General features: G+C 43.1%; 1 long non-coding RNA gene across 1 annotated transcript in view; it reads left to right on the top strand.

Annotated features, from left to right (window-relative positions):
* Positions 1–20183, top strand: part of LOC117359799 — a 51430-nt gene extending 31247 nt beyond the window's left edge. Inside the window, exon 3 of the long non-coding RNA XR_004539304.1 lies at positions 19708–20183. This is a non-coding gene — a long non-coding RNA (uncharacterized LOC117359799). The remainder of the gene's footprint in view (positions 1–19707) is intronic.
* The last annotated feature ends 1637 nt before the right edge of the window (positions 20184–21820 follow it).

Consider the following 21820-nt stretch of genomic DNA (forward strand, 5'->3'; position numbering starts at 1 on the left):
AACCGTGCTGGCTGGTCCTCATCAGACCGTGTCCGTCAAGGTGATCAATGATGTGGTCCTTTATCAGCGCCTCCACCATCTTTCCCAGTACCAAGATCAGACTCACCGGTCTGTAGTTTCCCAGGCCTTCCCTCAAACCTTTTTTTGAAAATCGGAGTAACATTCGCCACCTTCCAGTCCTCCGGAATCTTTCCCGATTTGATCGACAGATTGGCTATTAGCTGAAGCAGTTCAGCTATAGTCCCTTTCAGTTCCTTGATGACCCTCGGATGGATAGGTCCCAGGGATTTATCGCTCTTAAGCCTATCAATCTGCCTGCATACCTCTTTTAGACTGACCGTTAACCCTGTCAGTTTCCCGTGTTTCCAAGTGTTTGAGTGTTCATCCTTCAGTGCATGATTTGCATATGAAGTTACCCACCCCCTCTGTACACTCAGCCATGCAACTTTCATAAATTGATACAATCCTTCTGCACTCAGATAAACTGAAAAGGGGTTCCTACCTGCCATTTTTAACACAAACAGATAACTACTGGTTTCAAACCTATTGTTCACAAACACCTCTTTCTAAGCTCTGTCAGAAACCCACTCTCTTAGGGATGTCAGTGTCCTACTGCCCTCTAAGATAGAAATGAGTTCAGCTGCTACATACATCTCGGACAGCTCGTCCCTAAGATGTTCCCTATACCACTCTCTGCAATCTGCTTAGTTATGGTCCAGTATGAAATTGATCAAAAAACATATCTCAAGCTCCATGAGTGAGAAAAGGAATTGGAGGTGGTACCAAAGTTGATCTTTAGTCACATTTGTGCTCCTGCATCTGGTTATGAGTGGAACTGATTTGGATTGTACAGTATTATTTGACCGTTAATTAACAACAATGTCTGCTGCCTCATTATTTACCCCTATTCAGAGACAGAGATCATGTTTCACACATATACTGGTAGGAAAATGAATTAGAAATTCTTACTAGCTTTGCAAGATGGAATTTGTATTCTCGTAATTTATTACAATGACTTTGGATTCCTGCCACCTTTCTAGTTTTATATATTTTATCCCTTTGAATATCTTTAATGGAATAATTGTGCATTTCTCTTGAAGTAAAGATGATCCTCCATTAGTTACTATGGTAACAACTCATAGTCCACAATAATAGCAGAAATTGGTTGTGACTAAGTCTTTTAAGAGAAAAAAAAATTGTACTGCCTATGATTGCAATTTACTTCCAAGAATGTTTTTGGAGGAAGGAACAGTTGAGATAAATAAAAGAATGACCAACTACCCAATGAGTCTCTTTTGAAGGCTTACATTAAATTAAAAAGATATAATTACTCGGATTCTTATGTTTCTACTTTATTTTCCTGACGTCAAAACCTTCCTATAGATCTGGCAGCATGAAATTTAATCGTATAACTGGCTGCTGTTAAGAAAGGCAACAGTAGATGAGGCTGTGAAAGGGCACCAAGGCCTTCCTGTGACATCACAGAACAGAAAGTCAAAGGCTGAGTGTTCTGACAGCAACAAGAAACTGAACATCCTTATTCTGTTTAGCTGTTCCACTGGGGAAGTTATCATTACACTTGCTATTTTATTGCTAACTGGGGGTTTTCGTAACTAGGCCTCATTGCATAAAACAGGATCTATACTGCTGTGAAATGGCAATGATAGCCCACGTTGATAATTATGCCATAGTGTCACCCGTAATGTCTACAAATGATTAAAACTCTCTTTTATATAGTAGGTTAGCATGGTAATCGCACCGAAGCCTATTAGGAATTAATGGGCTTTGGTACTGTTGCTGTGCAGGACTTTATAAAAGGGAGGGGTAAATTAAATTTAGGATATCTTTTTAAAATTGTCACTGGAAAGGTGGTAGTGATGCTAGTACTATTTTCTGATCAGTAATTGAACTTCTCCACAGGGGTACTTGAGTAAATATTTAGTGGCCCTTTTGCTAACGCTTCATTTTCCTGGGCTCCTCACTGATCACGGTAGTGGTTCGATGGCAGAGATCAAACATTGATTAGCACTCAATATTGTTTTTTCCCTTTATTTATACACATCCAGGGTGAGGAGGGGGGAGGGATATGTTAATTTATGTTTTTGTAGGTTTAAAATACAATTGAGGGTATATGGGGAGGGGATATTTTATTAGTATTAATTTTTGATGAAATATTAAGTGATGTTTAAGTGTCAAGTGATTGTATTTTATATTGCACTTATTGAAAGATTTAAACATGAATAAAGAATGTAAAAAACAAACATTGATTAGCACTGAGGCATGCGGCCATGGTGAGCATGGACCAAATATGTAAGTGCAAGGACATCTCAGTCACCATCAAAGACTGGTCACTGCCATTGTGTTTTCAATCACGAGATATGGCTGTGAGACATGCACACCCACAAAAGCAGATAAAAGAAAAAAGTGACACCTTTGAGCTGTGGTACTGGAGAAGACTTTTACGAATCCCATGGACAGCTAGGATCACCAACAAAGATGTTTTTGTTCATATAAACCCAGAGTTTCCCTGGAAGGCAAGATTACCAGACAGAAACTGACCTATTTTGGACATGTAATGAGGGCTAATTCACTAGAAAAGGAGGTGCTACTCCAGAATGGTCAGTGGTAAAAGGAAGCAGGGAAGTTCAAAGGCCAGTTGGCTGGATACCATCAAGAATGACATGGGAATTAACATCAAGCAATTGAAAAAAGCTGTGGAAAACAGGGAAGCATGGCAAGGACTGGCCTACAGAGTATCCAAGGGTCGAACAATACTGAATGGATAGTAGTACACTTCCGCCTCCGGATTTGCGGTTTCCGTATCTACGGATTCGATTATTCATGGTTTTAAACCAAAAAATGCTTTTTTCATTTTTCGGGCTATTTGAAGCCCTGTAAGCCCCCCCCCCTCCCACCCCCCACCTTAAGCCTTACCTGGTGGTGTAGCGGATTTTGGGGGCAGGAGAGATCCTCCCACGCTCCTGCCCCATGCAGATCGCTCACAGGAAATGGCTCGGGAGATTACAGGAGCTCAAGGCACCCCCATTATTTCTCATATCATTTATAATCTAACAAAATATAAACCAACATAAAATGTATGTTTTGTATGGGAACTGCTTAGGTTTAAGGAGTATGGAAATTTTTAAAATAAAATATATAAATATGTCCAAACTAGATTTAGATGTATGTTTTGAAAATACAACTCCATGTGTCCTATTTTATACCTATGGACTATGTGGCACTTAGCTAAGGCTGCTAACTGAATCCAGATTCACAGGACAGGGTTGATTCAGTCCTGAGTTTACCCTGTTGCATGCAGGGACTTGTAGCTCTGATTTTCCCCACTGTATGCCCTAATAAAAGCAACACTACAAGTTCTAACATGCATTGGGGTATACCCAACACTGGATCAACCCTGTTCTGCAAAACTGGATCCAATTGGCACTCTTACACTTAGCACATGCTAAGCTTTAGTAAAGGAGTCCCTTAATTATTAAAAATAAAAATAAAAGCAGCAGTTTCTTTCCTGTGTCTAAATATTTATGCTGGTGCAAAATGTTTCAAGGAAGTTCCAAATAGCTATAAAATATTTGCTGACCCAACACTTAAGATTTGCGTGCAACCATGCAGGATTCTCTTCCAGGTTCTGTTTTATTAGTTTGTGAAGTAGTGTTGAAGAAATATTTCAAATTAGTTCAAAATTTGATTTATTACCATTCTCACAGGTCCCTGTTTTTGTTTGTTTGTTTTTTTCTTCTTTTAAAAATTTTTTTTATTGATTTTCAAACTACAAATGCGCAATAAATGATTCACATATTTGAACATTATATAATACTAGTCTTTAAGCCCGTTACATTAATGGGTGCTAGAATAGATGTGTCTGTCTGTCTGTGTTTCTTTATCATTCTCTCCTTGACCGCTGTCTTTGTCCTTCTGTCTTCCCCTCTCCCTCCCCCCCGAGCAAAGCTGTCTGCCCCAGCACACCCCTCCCCCCAAAGCAGCCCCCTTTCCCTCTCCCTGTCTCTCCATGGCCCCTTCTGTCTTCCCCCCAGAGCAAAGCTGTTTGTCCCCAGCATACCTCCCCCCCAAAAACAGCCCCCTTTCCCTCTCCCTATCTCTCCATGGCCCCTTCTGTCTCCCCCCAGCACACCCCTCCCCCCAAAGCAGCCCCCTTTCCCTTTCCCTCTTCCCCTGGCCCCCTGTATTGATCCCCTTCTTACCCTCCCTCTGGCCTGCTCCTCTTCAAAGCAACCTGCGATTGTGGTGGTCGGCTTTAGCGAACCTCGCAGGCTGCTCTGCAACTCGGTAGCATGTTCCCTCTGACGCGATCCCGTGCGTCAGAGGGAACGTGCTACTGAGGTTGGAGAGCGGCCTGCGAGGTTCTTTAAAGCCGGCCACAATCACAGGCTGCTCTGAAGAGGAGGATCAGCAGCAGCAGCAGCGGCAGTGGCAGCGGTGAGCGAGAGCGGGAGGTGTGTTCCCTGCTGAAGACGCGGGCAGGGAGAGAGCTTGCCTGCACTTCCGGTTGGTGAGTGAGGGCGGAAGGAGGGGAGTGGCCAGAATGTTCCCTGCCGCCGGGTTCTAAAATGGAACACGGCCACTGATCACACACCACAGCGGCAGGGATCACGCTGTTTTAACAGTGCATGCGCCGGTAAGCTTTTATTATCTAGGATTATAATATTTAAACAAGATACCCCACCCCCAATGTCTATTGCAAAACACTTATGTAAATATATCTCATGGTGGGTTATTTTTAAAGTCACAGTTTTAATATAAATGAAACAACGATTTCAGATTTGGGATTCCATGCTCTACAACATACCTGAATTGTAAAACATTAGATTTTTATACAAAATATTGTTTTTAACTTTGCTGCATACTTAAAATGTAATGATCTGTACTCATATGATAGCACTTTCCCGTCACAATTAAACTGCTTCAAACATTGCAGCAATTATGCTCTGCCTTAAGATATTTTCAACATGACCTAATTAGTGTCAGAAAGATGAATTATATTTTTTGTGCTCATACATCTGTGGAGGGTTCCTGTGCTTTTTCTGGCTTTGGGCTGGCATGCCCCTTCGTGGTCTGTGAACCATTGAAATGTAACAGGTGGTCCCTAATAGCTGTGATCATTGGGAGCTTAAAGAATGTTGTTTTCCTGTAAAAGAATATATTCAACATTTTGTCCTCTTTAATACATTGTAGGGCTTTGCTTATTGCTACTTAAGGCAGATTGAATATTTTTTTTGGGTGGAGGTGGAAATGGGGTACAGGAAGATGGATGTTGCCTCCTATTGCTTGCAAATACAGTTGAGATTTGGTGCCTAGAGCCTCCATTCTAAGTCTGGTCACTAGGTGTCACTGTTGCTCAATGATTGAGAGTCCCTGTCTCCACAATTTCACAGCTCCAACCAATTTGTCCACTGACCATGAATTACCTGGCTAGTTCTATAAAATGTTTCTAAACAGTGCAGATCACTCAGCATGCACTTCTTTGATGTAATAACTGCACAATTAAGATCATATCCCTCTAACTGTTCTGATGCTATATGGTTTTTCCTACTTACCCTTCAGTTACTATTTCTCTTCTGCTTTTTTTTTTTTTTTTTTGCATTGATTCTCTACCCTGATATTCATCATAATATACTTGGAAGTTAGTTTTGTAACATGCCACCTAACTTGTATGTTATTTGCTAATATATTATACCTATTTTATAAAGGGAATATATATGCACTAGTCTTTAAGCCCATTACATTAACAGGTGCTAGAATAGATGTGTGTGTCTGTCTTTCTTTCTGTCTCTCTCTTTCCTTGGCTGTCCACCACCACCCCTTCCATGCTCCCCTTGTCCAGCAGCAGCCGTTATCCCTTCATTTTACATCTTCCCTATCCAGCAGCACCCCTTCATTGCTCCCCCTGTCCAGCAGCACCCCTTCCCTGCTCTCCCGGTCCAGCAGCACTCCTTCCCTGCTCCCCCTGTCCAGCAGCACTCCTTACCTGCTCCCCCCGTCCCTTTTCCCTGCTCCCCCTGTCCAGCAGCACTCCTTACTTGCTTCCACTGTCCCTCTTCCCTGCTCCCCCTGTCCAGCATGTGGCTTCCATGTCGTTTGCGGTCTGCTCTCCTTTTCTTCAAAGCAGCCTACTGAGGATCGCGGCCGGCTGTAGCAAACCTCGCAGGCCGCTCTGCACCTCGGTAGCATGTTCCCTCTGACACAATCGCGTATGTCAGAGGGAACATGCTGCTGAGGTACAGAGCGGCCTGCGAGGTTCGCTACAGCCGGCCGCGATCCTCAGTAGGCTGCTTTGAAGAGGAGCAGCACCGTCAGCAGCAGTTGGTGAGTGAGAGTGGGAGGGGAGAGTCGCTGGTGTGTTCCCTGCCTCCGTGTTCCAAAATGGAATTCGGCACAGAGGGACACAGCACGGCATCAACGATCAGAAAACCCTAAGTGCGCATGCGCGCTTAGGGTTTTATTATAGAGGATAAGTTTTGTAATAAAATTATTCTATTATAGCTATTTTGTATCTTGCCTAGTTGTCATGGGTTCAAGGCCTCTCAACAAGCAAGAAGTTAACAAAACTGAGAATTACAAAGAACAGTAACTATCTTTCTCTTGAAATATATATGAAATAAACAGGTTTTAAAATATTTATTTAGAAAAAGAAGATAAGAATGTTGAGTTCTAATCTCTAATGGAAGTCCATTCCAGATTTTACTGGTTTGAAACATAATTGAGCTTTCTTAATGGGGGTGAGTAAGATTTTTGAGACAGGAGTTTGGGTTGGAGGTATCCCAATTTTACTGTTGGTTGCAGCTTAGGCATTGTTTGAAAGACTGTAGGTTATTAGGGTTTATTCAGAGGGGAGATGCTGGTTTATGAGATTTATGTGAGGGGTTAATTGGGCAGAATAAAAAAGCCTCAGCCATGAGCAGAAATTTAAGTTTAAGGGGGTTGATCGATGTGTGGCTGTGTAGCAAATTTGGAAGCATGATTTTGGGGAAACAGTGGGGAAGGTTGACTAGGGGCTCCATTTATGAAGGTGCGCTAAGCGTTTTAGCGCACGTACCAGATTAGCACGTGCTATAGTGTGCGCTAGCTGAAAATCTACCTCCTGCTCAAAAGGAGGCGGTAGCGGCTAGCACACGCGGAAATTTAGCCTGCACTATTCCGCATGTTAATTCCCTAACGCGCTTATGTAAAAGGAACCCTAGGTGGCTATTTGGACAAGAGTCTGTAGACCTACCCTTTCGGCTTCAATGATGATCACTCTTTTATGTGGCTCATCGGGCCCTTTGGACATCTATAAAGTATCATGGTTGTCAAAGGGGGAGTTGGGTGTTTATTGGTCTTGTCGACTGGAGGTGAGGATTTTCAACATATGTTATTTGCTTGTTCTTATGTACAGTTGTTTTGGAAATTAATCAAGTTCCCCTAATTTGGAATACAAAGATCAGTAGACAGTATGAAGATCAGATAAAATTTATTGATGTTCCCAGCAAAAATGCCCGGCAAGTTTCGCCAAACAGGCTGCCTCAGGGGCATATAACTAGCAGGGATAAATATAGCTTACATCAAAAATAAAAACTAGTCTCTTTAAAAAATTTCTTATAGAAAATTTGATGTTTCTGGCTGACCAGATACCACCAATAAATAAATTGTTCTATTTGCCTGCCTCAAGGAAAAACTTTGAGACAAATGAATTACCTGCAATTGGATTATCTGTATCAGATAGTTTACCTGTTGACACTGATTTACAGAACTTAACGGCAGTTTTGGAAAGCTCATATTCTGATATTAAAGAGAGAGCTACACTGATTGTTAACTTTATATTTGAGCAAGATCTTAATTCTATAATGAGATTATTTTTCAAAAGCTCTGTTTTGTGGTAAAAAAATTTGGCTATATCATGATGTACCAAAATTAACCCAAGAAAGACGAAAGTTATTTCTTGCAATGAGAGATGAGACAAAGAAATTGGGTGCTACTTTTATGTTAACCTACCCCTGCAAGTGTATTATTAAATATATAGGTTTGAGATATATTTTTTATGCACCCAATCAGCTAAGATCCTTTTTGGACCTCAAGGGGTTTATCAGAGATGGCGTGTCTGGCTCAAATAATTAGTAACTGGGGGGTTTTAAGCCTTTTCCTAAATAGTTTCCTGTAACTTATCTCTCGGTAATTGTGATTCCTCCTTTGTTTCTGTTTGTGGTCTAAGAAAGAGCTATTTCCATAAGATTGTTATGACTTCTTAGTTTGTACTTAGATTTATTTACCATGTTGGATTATGGCTCTGTATTTCCTTAAACAAGTTGTTATACTTGTGAAAAAGTTATAATTAATAAAAATAAAACAAAATAATAATAATAATAATAAAAAAGTCAGCTGGTACATATAAACAGCTCACTCCAATGTACATAATAGCATCTCGGATACGCAGTTACTGTTCCTGGAATAAATGCAGCTTACACCAAAAATAAACGTCAGCTGATATACTGTATTTAAACAGCTCACATTATATATATGTATGTTGGATTGAGTTGTTTATATACCAGCTGACGTTTATTTTTGGTGTAAGCTGCATTTATTCCATTCATAAAATCTGGGACTAAGGGATCCTTTTTACGAAGGTGCGCTAGCGTTTTTAGCGCATGCACCGGATTAGCACATGCTATAGCGCGCGCTAGCCGAAAAACTACCGCCTGCTCAAGAGGAGGCGGTTGCGGCTAGCCCACGTGTCATTTAAGCGCTATTCCGCGCGTTAAGGCCTTAACTCGCCTTCGTAAAAAGAACCCTAAGTGACTTGCCCAGGGTCATAAGGAACTGTAATGTGACTCAAACCTAGTTCTCCACTGCACCAATCGTTAGGCTATTAGGAGAACAATTCTATAACAGTGCATCTATGTGGCACCTATTCTATGAAACAAAGTAGACATCTATTTTCCTTTATAAAATACTAGTATGATAAGTCTTATATGCATCTAAAATTTAGGAGCAGGTACTTTAGGGTGGTCCCAAAAAATTACTTTCACTATCAGCTGCCTAACTTAATTGATTTAATCAGTGCGGTAATTGACCGTATTGTTAAAAGACAATTTAAAACTCCTAAAAAAAAAAGCTGGCATTGTAATCATTGAAAGTAATTGGCACCAGAAGAATCACAACTTTCTCTATCTTGGAACCCCAGCTTTGGAACAAACTTCCAATTTTTTTGCGCATTGAAACTTCTTTAGAAAAATTTAAAAGCAAACTAAAAAGCTATCTTTATAAAGATACATATGAAACCTAGGTCAGATAATCTCTTTAATTTCTATTATCATTTTAGATCAAGTCTTTTATAAAAAAAATTTAAAAAACCCAGTTACTTTTAGACCAAGTTTCTGTAAAACCTTTTAATATCCCTCCTGATGTTGTTCTTCCCTAAATGTTTTTTCTTTTCGGTTATTTTATTTTAAACAAATGTAATTTATCCTTGTATTCCTTATGTATCTTCAAATAACTATAGATAAGATTGTATGTTTTTATTGTTTAAATGGTTGTTATTTGCCCCCCCCAAATTACTATTGTTAAACTCGTTGAATTATTTGATATTGTGTTCAAATCAAAACCCTAATAAAACTTGAAACTTGAAACTTAATTGCATCTACAGCAAGGTGTCTAATGGCGCCTAATATCAAAAGAGGCATAGTTAGGAGTGGAGATGATCTTAGGCGCTGTTAGGTGCAATTCTCAAAAGAACTTAAGCATCTGCAAGGTAGGCCTACCCCAAAACCCTGGCCTACATTTTGTGATAGGCGCCATTATTCGTGATTCTTTAAACAGCACCTGAGTGTGATTGACACATGGCCAGCACCTTTTTTGTAGACAGCTGCCACTTTAGGCACCATTTACAGAATCTGGCCCTAAATCTTTACTTTACCATCATGTTAGCTGACATGATTGCGAAGAGCTACAAAGAGACATAAATACGCTCGAGGAATGGGCCGCAAAATGGCAAATGAGGTTCAACGTGGATAAGGGCAAGGGCATGTCGGTAACCAAAATCGTATGCACGAATACAGGATGCCCGGTGCTATACTCGGAGAGAGCCCCCAGGAAAGAGACTTGGGAGTGCCTGTGGACAAGGCAATGAAACCGTACACGCAATGAACAGCGGCAGTGAAAAGGGCGAACAGAATGCTAGGAATGATTAAGAAGGGGATCACAAACAGATCTGAAAAGGTTATCATGCCATTATACCGGTCCTTGGTTCGCCCCCCACCTGGAATACTGCGTCCAACATGGGTCGCAGTACATGAAAAAGGACATAGTACTACTCGAAAGGGTCCAGAAAAGAGTGACAAAAATGGTTAAGGGCTGGGGAGTTGCTGTACAATGAGAGGCTAGAGCACTGTTCTTCAACCGCCGGTCCACAGGAAATTTTTGCCAGTCTGCACAGGGCCGGCGATATTGACTCAATTCAATTTCCTGCTGGTCCGCGCAGGGCCGGCAAGATCAACAGCTGAAGTCCGCGCTGGGCCGGAGAGATCTTGGGGAGCCTACGACAGTGGCTTTCTCCCCTCTCTGCAGCTCTCCTTTACTTCCCAGCGCAGCGATTCACGAAGGCAGCCTCGGGGCTTTTGCTGAGTCGCGGCTGCCTCTGATGATGCAACTTCCTCTTTCCTCAGAAGCGGCGCAACCCAACAAAGGACCCGAGGCTGCCTTCCTGAATTGCTGCGCTGGGAAGTAAAGGAGAGCTGCAGAGGGGAGAAAGCCACTATTGGAGTCTGGGAAGCTGCTGGGCAAGGGAAAAAAAGGGACAGCTGCTACTGGAGAGGGAGAAGAAGAGATGCTGCTGGGAAGGGAGGAGGGAAAGGAGTCTGGGAAGCTGCTGGGCAAGGGAAAAAAAGGGACAGCTGCTACTGGACCTGAAGGGAAGCTGCTGGGCAAGGGAAAAAAAGGGACAGCTGCTACTCGAGAGGGAGAAGGAGAGATGCTGCTGGGAGGGGAGGAAGGGAAGAGAGTTACTGCTGGACAGGAGAAGGAGGGAAGGGAGAATAAAAAAGGAAGGAAACAGCTGGCAGGAAGATTAGAGGAGGGGAAGGGGAGAGACAGGCATGAGAAAGTAGAGAGATTGATGATAGGAAAGGGTCAGCAAAAAAATAAGCAGAGAGGGACAACGATGGTAGATCTGATATAGGAGAGATAAAAATGAAGAGAGCACTGAAGCTGGAATGAATCATGTAAAAAGGAGAGAGGGAGCACAGGCTGGATGGAAGGGGGAGAGGGCAGACAGTAGATGGAAGGGGCAGACGCTGGAAGGAAGAGAGTGAAAAGAAGATGAAAGCAGAAACCAGAGACGACAAAAGGTTGAAAAAAATAATTGTATTTCTATTTTGTAATTAGAATATATCTGATTTGAAATATATATCCTGCTAGAGCTGGTGTTAGACATAACTGGGGACTGCAAAGCCCAGTCAGTGCTTCTTTAGCTTCCAGCTGGCTTAGGGCGCTCTCTGACCAGGGGGCAGTAGCCCTAATTGCACTCCCCTAAAACTATTCCTATCATGTGTGACTGCAGTATTCTGTTAGCATGATATTTCTGTGTAGCATTCTGTAATAATTTGGCTTGTTCCGTTTTCTTGATAGTAGAGAGGATATATGTGAAGGGGAGAGGAGACGAGGTTTTGTTGATCCTTGCTCTGTATTATTTGTATTTATAAAATGACAATTGTACAGAATATTGTTTCTTTTTATACTTTAATAAAATACATTCAATATAAAATCATAACTGAGGCTTGTGCGGATGGGATCAAATGGTTTGCGAGGGCCGAGCTCGCGGAGATGGGGCGGAAATGGGGTTTTTAAATTTTAGTTCTAGTAGTTTACCGGTCCACAAAATAATTATTTTATTTCTGCCGGTCCACGGGTGTAAAAAGGTTGAAAAACACTGGGCTAGAGAAACTGGGCCTCTTCTCCCTTGAAAAGAGGAGACTGAGAGGGGACATGATCAAAACATTCAAGATATTGAAGGGAATTGACTTAGTAGAGACAGAGAGATTGTTCACCCTCTCCAAGGTGAAGAGAACGAGAGGGCACTCGCTTAAGTTAGAAGGGAAAAGATTCCGTACAAATGTAAGGAAGTTCTTCTTCACCAAGAGAGTGGAGGTCTGGAGCGCTCTCCCAGAGGCTGTTATAGGGGAAAGCACCCTTCAGAGATTCAAGACAAGGATAAGTTCCTACTTGAACAGAACATAAGCAGGTAAGGCTAGACTCAAATAGTGCAATGGTCTTTGACCTAAGGGCCACCGCGTGAGCGGACTGCTGGGCATGATGGACCACTGGTCTGACCCAACAGCGTCAAATCTTATGTTCTTATTTGAATTACATCTTGACTGGATCCTCTCAAAAAGAGAATATATAGAGCTTTTAAATAAATAAATACAAATAAATCTTACCATATATACTCGAATATAAGTCGATCCGAATATAAGTTGAGACCCCCCAAAAGGAGGAAAAATGGTTGACTCAAATATAACTTGGGCAGCTTAATATTAAAGTGTCTTACCCTGCCATGATTTGCACCCAGCACCCCCTCCCTCCCCTGTCAGGCTATGCACCCAGCCTCCTTCCTTCCCTCCCTCCCCTGACAGGCTCTGCACCCAGCCCCCTTCCTTCCCTCCTTCTCTTTGCACCCTGCCCCCCCCTCCCTGCCTTGTCTGTCATACCTCTGCTGCAAATCCCTGGTTGTCCAGAAGTGTAGTGGGTGGAAGTGAGCTTTCTGCGCTCCTACCTCGCTGCTAACCCAGTCGATCAGTCACTGCCATAGCTTCCGCAAGTTCTGGTTTCTTCAGCCATTAAGTGGCACCAAGCAGGAGTGTGTTTTGGCGCTGCTACTCGGTGCTGAGTGGCTTCCTTACTGGCTCCTGCGAATTCTAGTGAGGAAGCTGATGGTTTAGGAAGCCAATGGCAATTCTCTCTCTGACACTGCAAGAGTCTAGTGACTTTTCTAAACAAGTAAAGTCTTGCAATACGAGTACAGTACTCCCCCAAAATTCATGGGGGTTCCGTTCCAGGAACACCCGCAGATTTCAAAAAACCACAAATGCGGTTTAATAGCAGATTGAAGGCAGGAGAGGCAGGAGAGGGCAGCTGGGGCGCCGGCGGGTGCTGAAAATCAGGTGTGGGATCATGCTTAGTATTTTCCGACCGCCTCTTCCTGGTACTAAAGTCAGGCTACACCAGTGGCGTACAAAGGGGGGGGGGGGGGGGGGGGGGGCGGTCCGCCCCGGGTGCCAGCCCTGAGGGGGTGCTTTCGGCCTTGCCGTTCAGTCCCCCCCACCCCGAAGGACCGCTCGCCCCACTGACCTTCCTGCACCACCTAAGAAGCAGCCCGCAGCAGGATCGCGACGTCAGCGATCCCTGAGCTGCTTGGGCGCTGCTTCCTGCGCCGCGGTCCCGCCCCTCCTCTGACATCAGAGGAGGGGCGGTACAGCGGCGCAGGAAGCAGCGCCTAAGCAGCGCAGGGATCGCTGATGTCGCGATCCTGCTGCGGGCTGCTTCATAGGTGGTGCGGGGAGGCCAAGGGGGCGAGCGATCCTTCGGGGTGGGTCGGGGCATCAGGCCTTCAGGGTGGGGCGGGAGGGCAGGCAGGCTTTCAAGGGGGAGGGGGTGACAGGCAGGCAGACAGGCCTTCAAGGGGGGGACAGGCAGGCCTTCAAGGGGGGGGACAGGCCTTCAGGGGGTGTGCAAACCTTCAAGGGGTGCAGGCCTTCAAGTGGGAGGGACAGGCCTTCAAGGGGGGCAGGCAAGCCTTCAAGGGGGGGACAGGCCTACAAGGGGGTGGGACAGGCCTTCAAGGGGGGGAAAGGCCTTCAGGGGGGTGCAGGCCTTCGGGGGGGGTGCAGGCCTTTGGGGGGTGCAGACCTTCAAGGGGGGACAGGCAGGCAGGCCTTCAAGGGGGGGGACAGGCCTACAAGGGGGTGGGACAGGCCTACAAGGGGGTGGGACAGGCCTTCAAGGGGGGGGACAGGCCTTCAGGGGGGTGCAGGCCTTCAGGGGGGGACAGGCCTTCGAAAGGGTGCAGGCCTTCAAGGGGGGGACAGGCAGGCAGGCCTTCAAGGGGGGGACAGGTCTACAAGAGGTGGGACAGGCCTTCAAGGGGGGGACAGGTCTACAAGGGGGTGGGACAGACCTTCAAGTGGGGTGCAGGCCTTCAAGGGGGGACAGGCAGACCTTTAAGGGGGGACAGGCCTTTGGGGGGGGACCTTGGTTTAGAAGTACACGGATGGAAGGGGGTGTTCAAAGAGACGTGCATATGCCAAACTTTGGGGGGGGGAAGAAATAATGGGTCTGAAAATAGAGGAGAGGGAGAGAGATGATGGACCATGGGATTTAGGGAGGGAAGGAACAGAAAGGGAGAGAAATTGGACACAAGGGATGGTGTGGAGGAGGGATAGAGATACTGGATAGGAGGGTAATTGGGAAAAGAAAGGGAGAGATGGTGGACTCTGGGGTGGTGGGGAAGGAGGGAGAGATGCCAGTTGAAAGGGTAGTTAAGAAAAGGTGGATCTGTGGAGGGAGATGAAAAAAAGGAAAGATACCAGACTTCCTGGGGAGGGAAGGGAAATGGAAAGGGAGGACAGAGTTGGCAGATGGATGGTTAGCATGCAGAAAGAAGAAAGAAGGAGACCCTGGCAAGCAAGTTATCAGAAGAAAACCAGAGCCTTGGACCAACAAGATTTAAAATATAACCAGACAACAAAAGGTAGAAAAATTAATTTTATTTTCTGTTTTGTGATTATAATATGTCAGATTTGAAATGTGTATCCTGCCAGAGCTGGTGTTGGACTGCAAACGTGAGCTAAGATTTAACAGAGAGAGGAAAAGTCCTTTTTGTTTCTTTATTTTATTTACACCACAGCGCCAGTGTGGTTAGGAGAAGCCAAAGGGGGTGAAAAAACTATAAAACCCACCAGGAGTTTTGAAAAAAATCACCAACTGGACAGGAAAATCAAATTGAAAAACCAATTCAATAGACTGAATCGAATCAAAATTTTTTTTCCTGAATCTGGCAGCATTAGTTTGCGCTACTGTCTTAGACTTTAGGACCTGGGATTGGGGAGAGATGGCATCCTCAGTACTTTATAATGCAAGTGAAACAAGGATTTGGTCAGACTTTTGAAGGGTCTGCAGAAAAAAAATATTGTATAAACATAGAAACATAGAAATAGACGGCAGATAAGGGCCCACGGCCCATCTAGTCTGCCCACCTTAATGTCCCTCCCCTACCTTTGCCCTGTGTATAGATCGGGGACATGAGACAGCAGGAAATGGGAACTTTTCTTCCTTCTATTTTTGTGAATGGAAAGGCTGAGGATGTCAGAGAGTTCAGTTAAAATATGTGCTTTATAAGAAAATATAATAATGTGTTTTATAAAGTTTATAGAATAGCTGGCCTACCCAATGAGGTGTTCCTAGTGGTGGTGGTGGCAGCGTGTCAATGTGTTGAGAGGAAGAGGTGGTCTGGGAAATTCTGCTGAGCAAACTCCGGGCCCATTTCCACCCCCCAGTTAGTCCACTCCACTCAACTGGTTCACACACTGAGTGGGTCTTTGAGTGTTGTTTTGGGATCTCTTCCAGTGGTTTATCAGTATCTCCTTCTGGTCCAAGGAAGGAAACTTTGTTATCCTTAGCATTGACCTACAGAATATGTTTGTAACAGCGCTGCTTGTGTGGCATTAGGCTATGTAGTGATCGAAAGAAAAAAACAGACCTTTGCACATTTTTGCACTGTATGGTGGGTGTATGAGGAGATTCACATTTCCTGCACAGCTAAGTCCATGTGGAAGTTACCTTGTGCTGTATTTGACATTTAGCAAGGTCTCTGTTTGAAAGGAAAGATCTAAACTTAAAAATGAAGTGGCCAGAAGTTATGGTAAAAGCAGATAGTGTAGCTGGTTTTAAGAAAGATTTGGACAAATTCCTGGAGGAAAAGTCCATAATCTGTTATTAAGACATGGGGGAAGTGGCTGCTTGCCCTGGATCGGTAGCATGGAATGTTGCTACTCTTTGGGTTTTGACCAGGTATTAGTGTCCTGGATTGGCTACCATGAGAATGGGCTACTGGGCATGATGGACCATTGGTCTGACCCAGTTAGGCTATTCTTATGTTATGTTCTCATCTGTAGGGGCCTTTGTTTTCACTTCTTATTTTAATGTATTTTTTTTCTGGGAACTTATCAGTGTTTTTTATAATGGGAACAAAAATGGAAGAGAATTAATGTGTGTGGGATGAGGGGGTAACTAATTTCTTCAGCTAAATAATTCAATCCACCTCAACCAGACATAGGAGAACTCACGCACCATTCACACACCCTGCAACCAAAAACATCAAAAGAAAAAAACAGTTTGACAACCTCCTAGCCATTCGAGCTGCAACACTCGACCCCCAACTCTACAACCTATTGACCTCGACCACAAACTGCAAAACCTTCAAAAAGAAATAAAAACCCTTCTATTCAAAAAACACATAAAACCGAACTAACACAATCAGAACTGTCCCAAGCATCACCTGCAACTACTCCATATGTACTTCTGATGTCATGACAATTCAGACATAATTTATGTTATGTTATGTTTGGAATATAAGAAAATTTTCACTGCCTGTTTCTATTCTGACCATTTATTCCGTTTCATGGTCATTACAAAAAATATTTTTTTTCATGGGGGGGGTGTCAAAAAATGATGGGCCCCGGGTGCCACATACCCTAGGTACGCCACTGGGCTACACCATTCAGGAGCTGCTTTTATATGCTATCTGGTGTGTCAAAGCAGCTCCTGATTGGTGTAGCCTGACTTTAGTACCAGGAACAGGTGTCAAAAATACCATGAAAGACTGAGTCCACAATTCGCAAACCGCAAATTTGCAGGGGAACACTGTACATACAGTATACATGTGTCACATCATCGATGTGCTGCGCCGATGGATGTTCTCTCTCTGATGCTGCAGGAGTGTAGTGACTGTTCTAAATGAGCAAGGTCTTGCAATACAAGTACGTATAACATTTTGTATTTTGGGTTATAGAACAAATCATCTGAGCTTCCATTATTTCTTAGGACGAAATTTGCTTTGATATACTAGTGCTTTGGATTACAAGCATGCTTCTGGAATGAATTATGCTCGCAAACCAAGGTTTTACTGTATTCTCAGGGAAGAAAGAAGCACCCAGTAGGCAAACCTCCTCCTCTCCTTCCCTCCCATCACAAGACCAATAGAGAGATGTGGGTAAGACTGGGAAGGATTCTGAATAGGGGTGCTGGGGGTTTCCAGAGGAATTCAGGGAGAGGAGAACATAGCCTTAGTCACTAGTCAGCATGAGTTTGAACAGTGAGTGGGATTTTTTTTTACCTGCTTGCCAGAATGTGATGCTGTCATATAACTTTGATGTGTCCAGAAACACATGATGAGGGGCTGCTGAAAAGTTTGCAGCCCAATCAAGAAGAGAATGATGTGGAGCCATGAAACTTATAAGTTATTCCGCACTTTTCATTTCAATGAGGCAAATGCATCTAGCATAAGGGCACACATATAGGGAAACCAAGCCATTGTGACATCACCGATGAGGCTGGCTCTTAGGCATTGGTGGAATGAGGCATTATGACATCACAATATGAGGGGCTGCTGAATAGTTCTCAGCCCAACCAAGAAGAGAATGATGTGGAGCCATGAAACTTAAGTTATTCCACACTTTTCCTGACACTTTTTGATTCAATGATATGAAATGAAATGAAAAGTGTCAAGAAAAGTATGAAATAACTTGTAAATTTCATGGCTCCGCATCATTCTCTTTTTGGTTGGGCTGAGAACTTTTCAGCAGCCCCCTCATATGTTTCTGGTCATGGTAATGTTCCAAAAAAATATCTCAGTTGAGTGAATCCTGTAGTAACTTTCTTAAAATAAAACAGTATAATAGTATGCTGTTTTACCACAGTTTAGTAAATAAGCATGTTAAAATACTCAATAAATGTAACAACAAGAAGAAAAAGAACATTTCAGGAACTCATCCCTTCCTGTCCCTCTCCATAATAAATGCTTATAAAAATATATTTAGCTGTAGTTAAGCCATATTGCTCCTCAGATGGAACCAATGGATCTTGATTTGAAGACATCTGAATATGGAGCCCTTTTCCTAAAGCTTAGTGCACATGCTAGAGTAAGTGCTATGTGACACATAGGTTTAAAATTGGATACACAGCATTTAGCCCTGATTCTGTATGTGGTGCCTAGATCGGGGACACCTAGCCGAGTTCCTCACAGAACTCAACATTGTTTGGCTTAATTCGTGTGGTAACTGACCATGCCATTAAAAGATCATTAAAAAAAAATTTTTTATTGTAAAAAAAAAAAAACCCCAATTACACCCCCTTTTACTAAAATGCAAAAGTGTTTTTTAGTGCAGGCCGGCTCGCTCTATGAGCATTAGGATCAGCAGCGCAGAGCATTTTATTGTTTTGTAAAGGGGGGGGGGGGTAATTACGAGTTCTACATAGAATTTAGTGAGGCATTTACCCGCAATTACCTGAAAAGTGGGCTTAGTTAGGTGTGGAAAATAGGTGTCACTAATAGGAATTTGTGTTAGGTGCTGGTAAATTAGGCCATAAGAACATAAGAATAGCTTTACTGGGTCAGACCAATGGTCCATCAAGCCCAGTAGCCCATTCGCACGGTGGCAATCCAGATCACTAGTACCTGGCCAAAACCCAAGGTGTTACAATATTCCATGCTACCAATACAGGGCAAGCAGTGGCTTCCCCATGTCTTTCTTAATAACAGACTATGGACTTTTCCTTCAGGAACTTGTCCAAACCTTTCTTAAAACCAGCTACGCTATCCACTCTTACCACATCCTCTGACAATGCATTCCAGAGCTTAACTATTCTCTCAGTGAAAAAATATTTCCTCCTATTGTTTTTAAGAGTATTACCCTGTAACTTCGAGTGTCCCCTAGTCTTTGTAATTTTTGATGGAGTGAAAAAACAGTCCACTTGTACCCATTCTACTCCACTTAGGATTTTGTAGACTTCAATCATATCTCCCCTCAGCCATCTCTTTTCCAAGCTAAAGAGCCCTAACCGTTTCAGTCTTTCCTCATACAAGAGGAGTTCCATCCCCTTTACCATTATGATGCTTACCAGCGCCTAGCTCGAGTTAGGGACCACTAGGCAAGATTCTATAAATGATGCCTAGTGGTTGGTTGAGAACCATGCTGAATGGATAGTTTATAGAATCAGGACCTTAGCGTGCACAAAGCTTTAGTAAAAAGGCCCCTATATAAGGAACTGAATGGGGCTGGAATTTTACCTTTGCAAGTTGTCAATACTTTGGTTGGATCATTTACAGTCGTATCACAATAATGGTACAATTCTCCTGCAGAGTGAAACAGATTTTCCATAAATACTCTCAACCATAAACAGGCTATTTAAGATAAAAGCCCATAAGCTTGAACAATGGACCTTTATAGAGCACTGGATTCAAAGCGAATGTTCTCGTCTGTAAAGAAAATAAAATCTAACAAAATTCCTTAAGAAAACAAATTTTGTTTAAGAAGATATTAAAGGACTGCCTATGTGATGGATTAATAGAAAAAGTGCTTGGAAGTACTTTAGCCATTCATGGTCAGTCCAGGCATTCTGCAGTAATGATGATTTCTTCTGTTACAGCAAATGAAACACTCACTACAACACATGGGCACCTTTGTTACTGTCTAATACTTGATCCAGCAGCCAAACAAGGAAAGAAAAGAATGAAAATGAAATCTGGTGTGGAGTCGGGGGATTCGGCCGCACGAATCGTAAAGCCAACTGAAGCACTGTATCGCTCGGATTAATCTCAGTTCACCCCTCCGTGCTTCAGGGAAGCCTCTTCATTCGTAGACCACAGTTGGGTCCTTGGCATGGCAAAGTACTGGGAAAATAAACTGGCATCACTATAACGGAGGAGGTGGGGTTATCTTTTTGTCAATATAAACTGTTCTTGTAAATTTATAATGGAATAGTTCTAATAGGTTCCTGCAGGTATGTTGCAACATATTTGTAGATTAGTTTTTGTTCGCATAATATCCCCTCCCCCCCTTTTACTAAACCGCGTTAGCGGTTATTAGCTCAGAGAGTGGCACTGAATGCGCCACGCTGCTCCCAACACTCAGCATGCCGGCCTGCGCGAGAAACCGTTTCTACAGTTTTGTAAAAGGGAGGGGGGGGGAGTGTATAGCCCTTGATGGCCATAGCAACTTTATTTGTTGGGCTGAGAACTTTTCAGCAGCCCCTTGTATTCTGTGTGTGTACATATCTATTAATGCTGGGTTTTACTAAACCACAGAAGAGCTTCTTACCGTGGGCCGCTGAGGTAAATTCTTTGACGCTCACAGTAATTGAATGAGTGTCAGAGCATTTACCTCACCAGCCCACGGTAAGAAGCTCTTCCGTGGTTTAGTAAAAAGAGCCCTACATTTTCAAAAATTATGCAAGAAACAACAAATGAACAAAAGCAACTTTATAATACCACAACCCCCCCCTACCAACAAAAGCTAACATATCAACAATCTACAACTGAAGTTTAAGTCCATTATAATGGGGAGGCTAGAAATAACATGGGCCCCCTTTTACTAAGTGGCTTTAGTGAGTGTTACATTACATTACATTACATTACGGATTTCTATTCCGCCTATACCTTGCAGTTCAAGGCGGATTACAAAAGAATTGACTGGACATTTCCAGAGATGTAAACATTTCAGAGGAGATTACTGGACATTTTCCAGTGAGGATGCAATTTTTTTTTTTTTTTGGGGTAACTGGAATTTTCTGGATGAAGGTGAGAGGTTGGTGAAGTGAGCTGGTGGAAGGTAAGGGGGTTAGGATTTTTGGATGAATTTTTTGAAGAGCAGGGTTTTGATTTCTTTGCGGAACGTTTTGAAGTCGTCCGATGTTGTCAGCAGGTTGGTGACGGATTGGTTGAGTTTTGCTGCTTGAGTTGCCAGAAGGTTATCGAACATTTTCTTGCGATGTGTGCCCTTGAAAGGGGGGAAGGTGAAAGGGTTAGGGGTTAGAGTGTCATGTGGTAACTGCACCAAAGCCCATAGGGATTTAGAGGGCTTCAGTGTGGTTACTGTGCCAGCTTGCATTAATCATCTTTGTAAAAGGGGTCCATAATTAGCAGGAAAAAAAAGGAAAATCTAAGACAGAAAGTGCAGCAGTCCATGGTATTGCATATGAAAATGCATCAGAAGAAAAAATAAATTTTATTCAATTTCTCAATCTGCATTCATCTCTCTATTGTGTTATAATGAAAACACCTTCATCTACTCCAGTTATTAAGTCGCAGTAAAGGTTTCTACCGCAGCCTGGAGTGCTAAATGCTCTGGCACTGCTCCATTGCTCATAGCAATTTTATATGCATCGGAGCAGCGTCGGAACATTTAGCGCTCCAGGCCATGGTAGAAACCTCTACCACGGCTTAGTAAAAGGGGGACTAGGGGGAAACTTTCCAAAGATGTTTTATTTTATATTTGCATGGATAATTATGTGAAAAGGAAATCTCTAATGCTAGAACTTGCATCTTTAACTGAAGAACTGCTGGCGATGAGGCTTGGTTTCAAAAGAAAACTCTGGAAATGTTTTCACCCTGCGATCTGCAAACTTTTTATCTTTCTAAGGAGAAAACATTTTTTTTTTAACAAACCCCAATCTCAGTCAGACTCTAATAATAATGGCCCTCTTTTACTAAAGCTGCGGTAGAGGTTTCTACCATGGGCCGGAGCACTAAATGCTCTGATGC

Source organism: Geotrypetes seraphini, chromosome 4, assembly GCF_902459505.1.
Source record: "Geotrypetes seraphini chromosome 4, aGeoSer1.1, whole genome shotgun sequence".
NCBI classification, from domain to species: domain Eukaryota; kingdom Metazoa; phylum Chordata; class Amphibia; order Gymnophiona; family Dermophiidae; genus Geotrypetes; species Geotrypetes seraphini.